Below are 14,632 nucleotides of genomic sequence, written 5' to 3' on the forward strand. Positions count from 1 at the left end.
GAAAGGAAAGCGTTATGCAGACGTAGAGGCCATTCAAAAGGCTTGCATCGGCATACTGGCGGCCAACGAGTTAAAAGACTCGTTTGACATGCTTTTGGACCGGGCAAAAAGCTGTATTGAAGCAGAAGGAGACTATTTTGAATAAAATAAATTGATTGAAAAAACCATTTGTTCTGTTTTTTTTAAAGTGCTGTTTACTTTGGAACCCACCTTGTATGATAAATTTTAGCCCCCAAAACGCAAAAGGGTATTTTAAAAGTAAATGAAGCAACAATAATAAAATAGCCAAGAGAAGGAATTAATGGGACAGCGGCAACGACACTATGGGGCAGCATTTCCCAACAACATGGTGGGACGACGTCACTCAGGCTATTCGAAAGATGTGAGGGAGAAAAAGAGACATTACATACATATGAACTTAAGTGTGATTGCAAAATAAACACTTGACTAAAAAATGCGTTAAGGCCATACACGTCGCTATTTGGTGATGGCCGCACTAGATGAGACGTGTGCGCAACGCGTATCTTTCGATTTGCTGGTTCCTTTTACTTTTTACGCAGCGACGGGAAATAAGCAGCGATACCGAATTTGTTCAGCGTAATACCTTATGTACATACAGAGTATACAGACATTGCAGCAACCGTACAACACCTTTTGCGTTTGGTTGTGTACCGAAAATTTCCAAGTCTAGTTTTCGCATAAAAGAGAAAACAAAAGCGGAGAAGAAGATCGCATTAATCGCGAAAATCGCTGATTTGCAGTCATACTACAGATATGCTAAACCTGTTCAGCGCGCACATACTTCATCGACGCGCATTGTGGTGCACATGTAAATTTCTTTTCAACAAGCTTTGGATATGTGTGGCAAGCAAGCAGGGACGCTTGAACCGATGTTTAAAACTTGGAAATCAGCGTCAAACAAAGCGAACAAAATGTTCCTTGCCTTATAGCCTTGACAGACGGCAGCGTTAATCCGGATTAACTGCGCACTTAATCAGATCCAAATTTGTAGGTGACAGACGGCAGCTATGCGAGTTTGAAACTCTCATAAACAGCTCATTGTCCTTTTTATAATATTTTCAATGAAAATTGATAGAAGATAAACATTACGGTTGTTAGCCGACCAATTTTTACCAAACCATTTTTTATTACAAAAGCATATCAACACATTATTTTTAAAACTGCATCATAACATAGAAGTTTTATTGATATTATATTGAGAATTTGATAAACAGCTGTCAGGGCTGCTTGTATTTCTTATTCACAATAGATGAAAATTGGCCATTTTTAACAATGTTGCCAACGAAAATTTCACAAACTCCCTAAAATTTTGAGAGTTATTTTTGGGATTCAGCAACGGTGTTAGCTGTGCAAGTCCTAACTCCTGAGTTAATACCGAAAAATGCAATTAATCTGGCTTTAACGCGGCTGCCGTCTGTCAATGCTATTACTCTTTTATTTTAGCGATCACTAAACACAGTTGATCATTGTGCCGGCCGCATTGCATTTTGTAGTTGTAGCTTTTGGCTATTAATTGCTATTTAATTGTCCACTTTAACAAATCGTTATTATGAAATTTAATAGTACTAAAGTTGAAGCTGAGCGAACACTTAAGTGTTATCAAGATTTTCCAAGAGTTCTGCTTAACTCCTAAGTCTGTCCTCACTAGCTATCCAAATTTTTTTGGTTCGGACCATTGGATGCGGGACAGCTCGACTGGTTAGTCATTAACCTGTACTAAATTTGCCACGTACATATGTAAGTAGTTTGTAACACCTAGAAGGAAATATTTAAAAATAATCAGCATGACAATCTGAGTCGATTTAGCACGTCTGTCCATCTGACTGTATATATGAGAACTAGTCCTTCAGCTTTTGAGATATCGATCTGAAAAATTCGTTCTCTTCTCCCCAAGGAACTGCTATCTTTTCGGAACTGCCGCTATAGAATGTGGTTGTCACACAAATTTAACTATCGAAACAAAGTGCTTATGCATATTATATGTATATAAATCTTATTCATTTAAGGAGATATCTTACCAAATTTACGCAATTTAGGTTATTGCGTAGGCAACAGTGCAATCTCCGAAAAAGTTATTCAGTTCAAGTCAAAGCATATACTATATAGCTGCCATACGAACTGACCGATAAAAATCAAAATGTTGCAAAGAATATTTTTTATTTGTGGAGGGCTTCGGATCAACCGTTAAGGGTTTTTATTATTTTTTTGTATATATGACTAGTTTACCTCAGTAAAAGCCCATTAATTAGACTTTTTCTTTACTTTATGCAGTGAAATTTTGAGAAGTCACATCGGTTCGCCTCAATTCACGCTGGACTTTTCACAAGAAACCTATTGGCATTGTCAGCTTAATTTCGTACCCTTTAGAAAGCTTAATCTCACTCAAACTATTCGTTATTAACTTCACTTCAGAGGCTGTACCGCAACTATTTGTCTTGCCACGAATCTAAGCAATAAATTTAGCCAGGAAAATATTTATTGAAAATTGTTCGAAGGCGCTCCAGCTAAACTATTGACTGTTTAGATGTCAATAAAGGCACATTCAATGAGATTCATGCTTCCGCTGTTCAACTAAACCACCAAAACATGGCAGCAATATCCAATGCCAATGTCAAAAGAACATATCACTATTAAAACCAGGAAAGTACCTTCCGATATATAAGGCCTGTTGGTTATATGGGGTCTAGGGAGCGTTTTCACCTGAATTTATTCATTCTGGAAGCACAAATATGCACCGTTATAAGAAAAACACGCTCTCTTAATTTTATTAAGATAACTCACATATTGGCCGATATATGCGATATACTAAAGTCAGCAGTTCGAAAATCTTTATATTAGGCATAAGGAGCAAAAGGAAGTAATGATCCAATTTAACCCATTTGTGACTTACAGACATACATAAATACTACTATAAGGAAGGGATTCTCTCTGAATTTCAATTATAATGCTATAACTTTATCGAATTTAATTGGTTAAATGAAGCTTAAAATCTCACCTATCCAATACTATATGTTATAACACAATAGGGGAGTTCTCTTGCTCTTGCAAGGCCACGAGAGCACCCATTGAAAAATCCAGTGATATACATGTGAACAGCTGATCAGCCAATTTATTGCAAATGACTATTGTGAATTGGTGCATCTTCTGCATTCATTCTTAACAAAACCGTAACAAATCTTTATAATTTAAATAGAAATTATAAAATCTTTTTAAAATTTACCTTCATCAACAATTTAACGGCGAAATATGTCTTTATGTAAAATGACAGGTGACACAGGGTTGCAATTATTTTTTTACGTGTCGAGAAAATAAACATGGGCTTTGGTCTGACATATTTAATAGCCATTGCAAATAATTTTCTGCGTGTGTTTATTGTTGTGCCGTTGCACCAAGTAGAAAATTCTGCAATTCGGGCACCGTGCAAGGGTTTTGCAAGAGCAAGAGTATCTCCCTTATACTGTGCCCAAAAAATAAGGTGACATTTGAATTTAAACTGCGCGCGTCGAAGGATTTGGAGAATTATTTTTTTTTTGGTTGGTAGTACTGTCAGTCACATTTATGTCAAATTTCATGTATTCATTAGTGTTTGAGATACAGTGGCTCACAGCTTATTTGACCCAGCTTATATTTTCAAAAATAAATGAGTATAACTTTTTAACTAAAAAAGATAGCAAAAAATAAAAACTCACTTGTTTTAGTGGATATTGAAGGAATAACAAGGCGCTTAAATTTTATTAAATTCACAAAAGGTTTCATATTTATTCAACTTAAAAGAAAAATACTGATTTTTTCAATGTCACAGCTTATTTGACCCACTGCATTTACGAACAGCTTCTCTTCCAAGAAGCTTAGCCTAACGGTGCTTTTTTTTGTTTACACTTTGCTTATCATATTCGCACATAGAATTTTTACTTTTGATTGGATTTTGTCAAGAAAGCACGTGTTACAGCCATGAGAAGACGCACAACGATCGGACAACGAGAATTAGTCCTTAAACACCATAAAAACGGACTTTCTCGACGAGAAATTGCAAAAATTGTGGATATACCAGATGGTACCGTGAAAGCCATCATCCACAGATTCGTTTTCGAAAACCGTATCGAAAATAAAGGAAGAAAAGCGCCAAACAAGGTTTTTAGTAGAACTGATGAACGCTATATTGTGCAAAAAATTAAAAAAGAGCCAAGGATTTCAGCCCCAAAACTAGCCAGTGAGATCCAGGACATAACCGGCAAAACTTTTTGTACGGAAACTGTCCGACGTGTTTTAAGAGAACATAATTTTCACGGCCGAGTTGCTCGCAAGAAGCCGTTTATTAATAAAAAAAAATAGGGACAACCGCTTGAAGTTCGCAAAGGAGCACATAAAAAAAGTCAAGAATTCTGGAATGATGTCATTTTTGCAGATGAGTCCAAATTCAATATTTTTGGATCCGATGGATATTCATATGTGTGGAGGAAGCCCAGTACAGAGCTTAAAGATAAGCACCTAAAGCCGACTGTAAAGCATGGCGGTGGCCATGTAATGGTGTGGGCCTGTATGTCGTCTGCAGGTGTTGGAAGGCTTCAGTTCATAGAGTAAACAATGGACAAAATGATTTATCTCAATATCCTAAAGGATAATTTGATTCAAAGCGCCGAGGATCTAGGAATAAAGGACGATTTTAGATTTTACCAAGACAACGATCCCAAACATACTTCGGGAATCGTTCACACTTGGCTAATTTACAATTGCCATCATGTGATGAAACCACCGGCACAATCACCCGACCTTAACGTGATTGAAAACCTGTGGTCAATTTTGGATACCAATATCCGCAAACGACAGATCTCCAATAAAAACGATCTTAAACTTGCGTTAATGGGAGAGTGGGCTAAAATACCTCCAGAAACAACAAAAAAGTTGGTGGAATCTATGCCAAAGCGCCTAAAAATGGTCATAGCCGAAAAGGGAGGCCACACAAAATATCAAAATTTTGTTATCCTTTTGCTATTTTGTTAATTTTTATTTAATTTAAGAAATGGGTCAAATAAGCTGCGACATTGAAAAAAATCAGTATTTTTCTTTTAAATTGAATAAATCTGAAACCTTTGGTGAATTTAATAAAATTTAAGCGCTTTGTTATTCCCTCAATATCCACTAAAACAACTACGTTTTTATTTTTTTGCTATCTTTTTGAAAATATAAGGTGGGTCAAATAAGCTGTGAGCCACTGTAAGTGTCGTTTTGTGAGCTGCTAAAAGTGAGCTTTTCGTTTTTTGCGATGTTGAGCAAAGAATTTGCATTAAATCTTGTTTACGGAATCAATTTTCTGCTGCGGATACGATGAGGATGGTGCAGAAAGCCTTTGGTGATGAGGCTATGTCTAAAAAAAATGTTTACAAGTGGTATAGTGAGTTCCAAGCCGGCCGTGAACGTGTCGAAGACGAAGAGCGTCCAGGGCGACCATCAACCTCAACCGACGAAGCTCAACAAATCAAAGATTTGGTGTTGAAAAATCGTCGATTAACAATTATAGACCTTGATGATGAAGTTGGCATATCGAAAGGCTCAGCCAATACCATTTTGAAGGATGTTTTGGGCCCCAAGCGCGTGAAATCTCGACTGGTACCGAAAACATTGAATTTTTTGGAAAAAAGGCGTCGCGTTGAAGTGTGTGAAACGATGCTTTCCGACTACCAGGGTGTCATGAAACGCATGGTAACTGGCGATGAGACTTGGATCTATGCTTACGACCCCGAATCAACCGATCAATGGAGCGAATATCGTGCCAAAAGAGAGCCGAGACCAAAAAAATCGCGCCAAATACACTCAAAAATCAAGGTCATGTTGACTGTTTTCTTCGATTATCGTGGTGTTGTGTATTATGAATTCCTTCTAACTGGTCAAACAGTCAACAAGGAATATTATTTGAACGTTATGCGTCGTTTGCGTAAAGCTATCCGCCTAAAAAGGCCGGAAATGTGTCAAAAGACCGCTCCGGGGACACCGTTTTTATACGAGAGAGGAGACTCAAGGCGCAGCGAAGACGGAACTGAAGGCCATCCCGGAAAGTGACTACAACCAGTGTTTCGAAGATTGGAAAATGCGTTGGCATAAGTGCATTGCATCGGGAGGGGATTACTTTGAAGGGGATGAAATTGATTTGGAAGAATAAATAAAGAATTTTCAAAATAAATACAATGTCACCTTATTTTTTGGGCACACTGTGATATCTTTGCGCCTAAAATATCATTGGGGATTGTTTGTGAGGTATGAGATTTGTAAATAGATAAAATCGGGTCGATACTTCTCCAACTCCCAAATACTACATATGTGACCTGATCTACGGAAAGGGGGCTTAGGTGTCAAAAAAAGGAGAACAATTAATGATTTAACGAGAAACTCACGATTATTTTTAACAGCTTTTCCCAGAAAAATAGTTTTCGCACGTTAGCTCCCTTTTCGTAGGCCAGGTCACATATAATGATTTCCGTTTTTCTAACTAACCTTATGCCGAATATGTCGGTCAATCTATCCTTAAAGTATATACATATTTCCATGGCTTTGATTCTTGCAAGTTGCAAGACTATAGAATGCTCGGTTTTAACCGAACTTAGCTCTTCCTTACTTGTTTTGTATGTTTTTTAGCCATGTTTCGAGCTGCAACTTGAATTAACAATTTAACGGCGAAATATGTCTTTATGTAAAATGACAGGTGGCACAGGGTTGCAATTATTATTTTACGTGTCGAGAAAATAAACATGGGCTTTGGTCTAACATATTTAACAGCCATTGCAAATAATTTTCTGCGGTTATTTGTTGTTGTGCCGTTGCACCAAGTAGAAAATTCTGCAATTTGTTGTTGTTCTTGTTTTTTAATATTCACTTGTTCTTTCCCTACTCAAGAGGGCAACAGCCAAAAGTAAATTTAAAAAAAAGTAAAAGTAACCGCGATTGCTGATTCCATTTTCGAAATTTTCATTATATATAAACAATGTCACCTCAGCTGGAAGAAGAACTTGTAGAATTGACAACAAACGAGGAAGTAAAAATCAAGTTCAAAAATGGTTACCAAGAATTTCGGCTACAAAAACCGATCCCGCAATTGTACCCTGGATTGTGGTCAATCGTTCAACGATTCTTGATAGCATTCCCATCGTCATATTTGTGTGAACGTGGATTTAGTGCTGTGACAACACTGCTTACCGCTCTAAATAGAAATCGTTTGCTTGTTACCGAACGTGGCGACTTGCGACTGTTCTTGAGTAAATTGAAACCTGATATTAACAAACTTATTAAACAGCATCAGAATCATCCTTCACATTAGTTTTTATATAAGGATCGATTATTTTAGTTTTATTTTTAATAAAAGATTCTCTGTTTTAATACTGTAAAGTTGCGTTTCAATAATCATTCTTATTGGCAGGTGGAGCCCGTAAGAGTTAACTTGAGACCTAAGCGGCGTTGTATGTTACCTACTGCGCTCAGGTTTCAAGTTGCGGGTTATAGTAAAAGTTTCGTTTAGAATTCTCCGTTAATATACATACATATGTATCGGGTGATTTTTTAAGAGCTTGATAACTTTTTTTAAAAAAAAAACGCATAAAATTTGCAAAATCTCATCGGTTCTTTATTTGAAACGTTAGATTGGTTCATGACATTTACTTTTTGAAGATAATTTCATTTAAATGTTGACCGCGGCTGCGTCTTAGGTGGTCCATTCGGAAAGTCAATTTTGGGCAACTTTCGAAACATTTCGGCCGGAATAGCCCGAATTTCTTCGGAAATGTTGTCTTCAAAGCTGGAATAGTTGCTGGCTTATTTCTGTAGACTTTGGAGACTTGACGTAGCCCCACAAAAAATAGTCTAAAGGCGTTAAATCGCATGATCTTGGTGGCCAACTGCCCATGCATCCCGAAAAATGCACTGTTTGGTGTGGTTTGTACGCTGGTGGAATCATTGGACCGTATTTTTTCAAAAGATGCTGTTGGACGCAACGTTACGGTGAATGGCGATCGCTATCGTTCGATGCTAACAAACTTTTGTTGCCAAAAATGGAAGAACTGAACTTGGTTGACATGTGGTTTCAACAAGATGGCGCTACATGCCACACAGCTCGCGATTCTATGGCCATTTTGAGGAAAACTTCGGAGAACAATTCATCTCAAGAAATGGACCCGTAAGTTGGCCACCAAGATCATGCGATTTAACGCCTTTAGACTATTTTTGTGGGGCTACGTCAAGTCTAAAGTCTACAGAAATAAGCCAGCAACTATTCCAGCTTTGGAAGACAACATTTCCGAAGAAATTCGGGCTATTCCGGCCGAAATGCTCGAAAAAGTTGCCCAAAAATTGGACTTTCCGAATGGACCACCTAAGACGCAGCCGCGGTCAACATTTAAATGAAATTATCTTCAAAAAGTAAATGTCATGAACCAATCTAACGTTTCAAATAAAGAACCGATGAGATTTTGCAAATTTTATGCGTTTTTTTAAAAAAAAAAGTTATCAAGCTCTTAAAAAATCACCCGATACATAGGTCACAATAATTAATTAATTTAATTTGAAGTTCTAGTGGTTTTTAAATAGGTGAAAAAATGGGGGCGCTAAAAAAATATTTATTCTCAAAGTGGGCAGTAGACAAAATAAGTTTGGGAACCACTGCTATAGAGAGATACATACCCTACCAACCACGGCTACCCACTTGTGTCAAATATTTCAAAACATACATTTTTTCTCTCTTCACTAACACCAACGCACATTTTCGGGTTATTTTTTGTTTACCTAAATGCGATGGAAAAAAGTTTCTTTCATTTCTTGATTTATTTGAATGAGTGCGAAGGAGAAAACATAATTGTCAATAGTGCCAAAAGAAAATCCCAAAAAGGGTAATAAAACACGAGGGAAAATTGCGAGCCATTTGCAATTCTAGCGGGAAGAAGAAAGGTAAGTGAACAAATTTGCATATTATAATTATATTTTAAATTAATAACCTTATGTCATTGCAGCATTAAAATGAAGTACATATTATATCTAAAAAGGTAAGAAACATTTTGAAATAATTATAAATACATTCAATTAATTCCTATTTCTCTCTTTAGAAATCATCAATAGTACGTCTTTCAGCAGCAGAAGCAGAACAATTTTGATTTGTGAGTTTTTTGTTAAATTTTATGCATATATTATTGTACATATAGTAGCTATTTAATTGAATGACCAGTGGGGTTGGTCCTAATAATTTAATTTATAAAAATAACTATTATGTTTAACAAGTGCGGGCGGTTGACAAATATTCGAATTATGTTCTTTCGGCCTGCGCAGTGCTAAAATTATAAAGTCTTTAAGGAGTGTGTAAAGCAGTGGTCGGCATGATTATCTGTCACTGTGTTGGTGAGCACTGATTTCAGAAAAGTAGCCCAGTGAGAGTGGAATTAAAAAAAAATTAAGCAAATTTTATAAAAATAATACAGGGCATCACACCCCCTAAAAGTTGCGATAGAGTATAATATTATGTTCTGCAAAAAATTTAGGCGATTGGATAATGGGAAGACGTGCCGCAACGAGGGTAAAGTGACCATGTTATTCGAAATTTGTAAAACATGGTCCAATCGCCAAAATTTTTAGCAGAACATAATATTATACTCTACGTGCGACTTTTGGGGGGGTGGAATGCCCTGTACGCTATATTTTTTTTTCTCCCGTATAGCTAAGGTGCACCCTAATATACATACTTATGTATTTTCAAAGTTATTAATTTACTATTTTTATATAATTTAGTGAAAATACCAAAAGTAAGGAAGTGTGTGGTTGGATGCGAAGGCGGAGAGCATATTTTCAACTTTCCTTGTAAGGAAAAGGATAAAGACAGGTTAGTCCAAAAGTTAAAAACTATGAGTATTTGTATATAGTATTTTTTAAATTTAAACTTTGTGCATGATATTTTATAGAGTTAATATAGTAGTTCTTAAAAATATGTAATTTACTAATCTAAGTACATATAGTAAATATATATTTGTAATTAAATTCTACTACGTACTTGTATGTTAAATAAAAATAAATATTTTATTGTATCACATTATTGATTGTATTACTTAGTGTAGAAGTAATTTCAAAAATTACAGTATTTTGGTAGGAAAATTATAATTAAAATAGTATATACATATATTACGTGTAGTATTTAAAAATAAATAATAGTTTAATAAGTAGAAAAGTATAATGGTATTTATTTAAATTAAAATAAATATAAATAAGAGTTTGGTTGTAAGGTGTAGGGTTTCTTTATTTGTATTTTTTATTAGATATTTAATTTGGCTGAATCGGTTGGGTGTAGGAGACACCAAAATTAAACATCTGTTTGCCTGTGATCGGCACTTTTCCTTAACTAGGAGGTTGAAAAAAGCTAAGGCTTAATGCTGTTCCGGACACGCATTTGCCAAATGCACCGTAACCTAGTTTTAAATATAAAAATGTTTTTAGTCCCAATTCAATAATTGAAATGGAAACGGAAGATTTTTCTTTTTTAAATAATGATACCGAATCAGGATTGCTTGATAACGGTAATAATTTGATGCTATTAGCATCCGTGGAAAAAGAGGCCCAGGAGGAAGTAGGACTTTTAGGCATAGCTAATTCCAGGGAAATAGGCAGTCAAACAAATTTAAGTTTAGTATCAGGAGCTCTTAGGGAACAAAAATTGGTGGAGGAAAATTTGTGCTTGAAAAATAAATTAGAAGAAAAGGAAAGGGAAATTAATTACTTCAAATATCAGTTAGAAGATTTAGCAAAGAAATATAGAAGAATAAAGGAGGAATTAAAGGAGAAAGAAGAAGGTTTTGATTTAATAGGCCACTTTAATAGTAATTTTCCTCCACAGATAAGCGCCGTAGTGCGCAATAGTATAAAAAATTTCAACCGAAATCCCAATGGTCGTAGATACGACAGTTATTTTAAAACACTGCCTTTAGGTGTATACTTCTTATCACCTTTATCACCTTTAGCTTACAGATGCCTTAAGCCAATCCTTAGGTTTCCGGATGAGAGAACTCTGGACGAGTTTGTTTCGGAATGGCCCCGCGATCCAGGATGTAATAGCAGTAGTATTAAGTGTTTAGAGTTGAGAAGTCGGGAATTTAGTCAGGAACAAAAATTCGTGTCTATTTTGTGTGACGAAATGGCACTTAAGAGTCATATGCAATATTTACCTAAATTTGATAAAATTGTAGGAGTTGAGGATTACGGCGATGAAAATCACACTTGCAGTATAGGTAATAGTGCGATGACTCTGATGGTCCAAGGTATTGGTGGAACACCTTGGTCTCACCTCCTATCGTATTTTATTGTCCATGGTTCCTGTAAAGGTGATGAGCCAAAAAATATATTTTTGAGGCCATTACGCAGCTACAAAACATAGGTCTTAATCCATGCCATTTTGTTTGTGATCAGGGTTCTAACTTTCTCATTTTAGCTAGGGTCTTAGGGGTTTGCGAAGAGCGCCCATCCTTCAACGTAAATGGCAAAGAGGTATATTTTTTAATGATTGTCCCACCTTTTAAAAAATACCAGAAATTGTCTCGAAAACTGTAAAAATAAAGTATGTTTTAAATCGCGTCCGATAAGTTGGTCCGATATAGTGCACTTTTATAATAAAGATTCGCAAAATCATATTCGCTGTGCACCGAAATTGTCTGATGCTCGTATTGCGCCAAATAATTTTCAAAAAATGAGTGTCAAACTTGCTAGTCAAGTATTCAGTGACACAGTCGCTTCCGGAATGTTATCGATTTGTAGTTCCGGTCATTTGACTTGTCCCTCAAATAGTTACTGTAATACCGCGGAATATATTTTATTTATTTATAAGTTATTTGATATATTTAATAGTAGTAATTTTGAAGCTATTTTGCCCAACAAAAAAAGTTTTTTCGGCAACTCCAATTTTTAGACGAGGCTCTTAAAGACAATTAGGGTTAACGATGACACCGGGGCTGACATAACTTCATCTTTCAACTATCTTAAGGATTGGATCCTTAATATAAATAGTTTAAAACGATTGTAGCGATTCTTGTCACGCTCAGGTTTTCAACATGTACAGACGAGACGATTATGTCAGGACAACCTTGAAAATTATTTTGGACAAATCCGAAGGGGCGGTGGCAGATGTGTAAGGATAACACCTTATATGTTCTGCAATTTGTTTAAAAAATCATGGGGAGCGCTACGCCAACTTGGTAACCAACGGAAACTGCGAACCGACAGCTCCCAACGGAAGCTTTTCTCCTAACATTTCGAATGATATAATAGAAAGTGTGTGTAATGACCGTTTAATGCAGGACTTATCGTGTCAAGAGTTCCAAGGACTTCCACGACCTGAACATTCGTTCAATAGGCTAGGATTAGACAGCAACTTCGAGGTAGATGATGTTGAGGTAGATTTTTTTAGAGACAATGCATTTGCATATGTTAGTGGCTATTTTTATTTAAAAATATTTAGGGCACACACTTGCTCTCAACCCTTACCTTATTAAGGAGATGAGTTTTCAATCGAATACCTCTTTACGCAACAAAGGCAAATTGACAGATGCAATTTAATTAAGCCGCCTCAGGGATTTTTAGATTACTTAAAAGAAATAGAAATAATTTTTGTTAGGGAATTTGATTGCGTTTGTCACAGGATAGGCGTAGGGCAGTTATTATTCGATAAAATGAAGCATGCCAGCCCTTATAAATGTTGTAGTAAAAGCGACAGTAATGCAAATCTAGCACTATATATTAGGATTCGTATATTTTTCGCCCTTAAGTTTTCCAATAGGGACCTTAGTAGACCTTCAAAATTGGCACATAAATATAATATTTTCGAGACAATTTTATATCCTAATTTTTCTTCGGCTTCTTGTTTCGCCTTTTAATTATATTTTGTTATTTAAAACTGGGTTCTGGGAAACTTTGGTATATGTATATTTCTGTAAATATTATTTTAAGTTATATTAATTAAGCATATTCAAATATGTATTGAATACATATGTATGTATATCTTCAATTTGTGATATTTTTAAATGAATTGTTTTGTTTTTCTGTTTTTTTATTACAATAATTTGTAACATTATGAATTGTTTTGCTTTTGTGTTCATTTATTATTTTAAATTGTTACATTAGTTATAAGAAATGTATTTATTTATCTACATATTAGTACTATGTAGCATACATATTGTGATATTTTTTATGAATTGTTTTGGTTTCAGATGTTTATATATGCACATATATTTTTTTTATTTGTTAATTATGTATTTATTTTTAATATGTACATATATGTATATATATTTCAAAAATTTCAAAAATTATGAGCTGACGAAGTGGGGGGTCTCTAAAAATTTCCACGTGACCATACCCATGACTTCAACCCTCCTAGTTATCTGAAACCAAAAAAAAAAAGATTATTAATCTAGAATAATGTCGCAATGGCCGACTACGGAAAAGTGGGAAAATTTTTTTTTTCACAAAATGGCGACTGCCAGAAAAAAAAAGTTTTTGTGGATCACTTTTTCTGACTATTTCAAACTTTTAAAAATAATAAAAATAAAAATTTGTGGATGGGGCTAGTTACAACCATAGACAAGCCTATAAAGAAGACTCTGTGCAAATTTCAAGTAAATCGGTCCTGTAGAACCTGAGAAATCGTTGGTATCGTTCCGAAAAAGTTAGTTTTGAGAAGAACGCGCTTAAAGTTTCGCGTAAAGTCGTTTGTTCGATTAGTTCCGGCCGAACCAGTTTGGATGCCGGGTCAGAAAAATGCCTACATATATCTCCGAAAATAATTTGAATTTTGAAAAATCCTCATGTATACATATTCTTGAATAGTTAAACTTTGAAAATATAAAAAAAATTTAGATTTTTTTTAATTTCTAGACCAGAATACCCCCTTAAAGAACTGCCGTTATGTGCAAGGACTTTTCTAGGTACCAGTAGGCAGGTAGTAGAACTTAAATCTGTAGCTGAGGGGGAGTTATTGTATTTGGGAATACAATATCATTTTAATTTTCCAGACTTTGATTTCCTAGACAATGTAGAAAAAGTTTCTGTAGATGTAGGAATAGATGGACTTAAATTATATAAAAGTTCCAATAGAACATTATGGCCAATTTTAGGTTATGTAGTAGGTTTCCCTAATACAAGACCTTTAACAATCGCTTGCTTCTCAGGAATGAGAAAGCCAGGTAATGTAAATGACTTTACTAGGAAATTTCGTGAAGAAATAAAGTTCTTGCAAGAAACGGAGTTAAAGTAGGATCTAGGCAGAATATGAAAGGGTTTAGTGTTAGGCTTTTTGTATGTGACGCACCGGCTCGCGGATTTGTCACTGGTGTAAAGTCACACGCCGGGAAGAATAGCTGCCCTAAATGTTTCAGCAAGGGATTTATAAAGAGAGGAGAGTGTGTTTCTCACAAACCGTAGGAAAACTTAGGACTGATAGTTCATTTAGGAATAGAGTAGATATAAGTCATCATTTAGACGATTTTAAGCGGGGGGAAAATTTGCTAGAATCTGTAAATATTAACATGGTTTCTCAATTTCCGTTAGATCCCATGCATTTATTTGATTTAGGGGTTACTAAGAAACTTCTTCAGTTGCTTGTTAA

At 35.4% G+C, this 14,632-nt stretch overlaps 1 pseudogene; it reads left to right on the forward strand.

The window, feature by feature from the left end:
• The window catches only part of LOC120766794, a 49,027-nt pseudogene that overhangs the window by 27,152 nt on the left and 7,243 nt on the right, over nt 1–14,632 (forward strand).

Source organism: Bactrocera tryoni, chromosome 1 (genome assembly GCF_016617805.1).
Source record: "Bactrocera tryoni isolate S06 chromosome 1, CSIRO_BtryS06_freeze2, whole genome shotgun sequence".
NCBI classification, from domain to species: Eukaryota; Metazoa; Arthropoda; class Insecta; order Diptera; family Tephritidae; genus Bactrocera; species Bactrocera tryoni.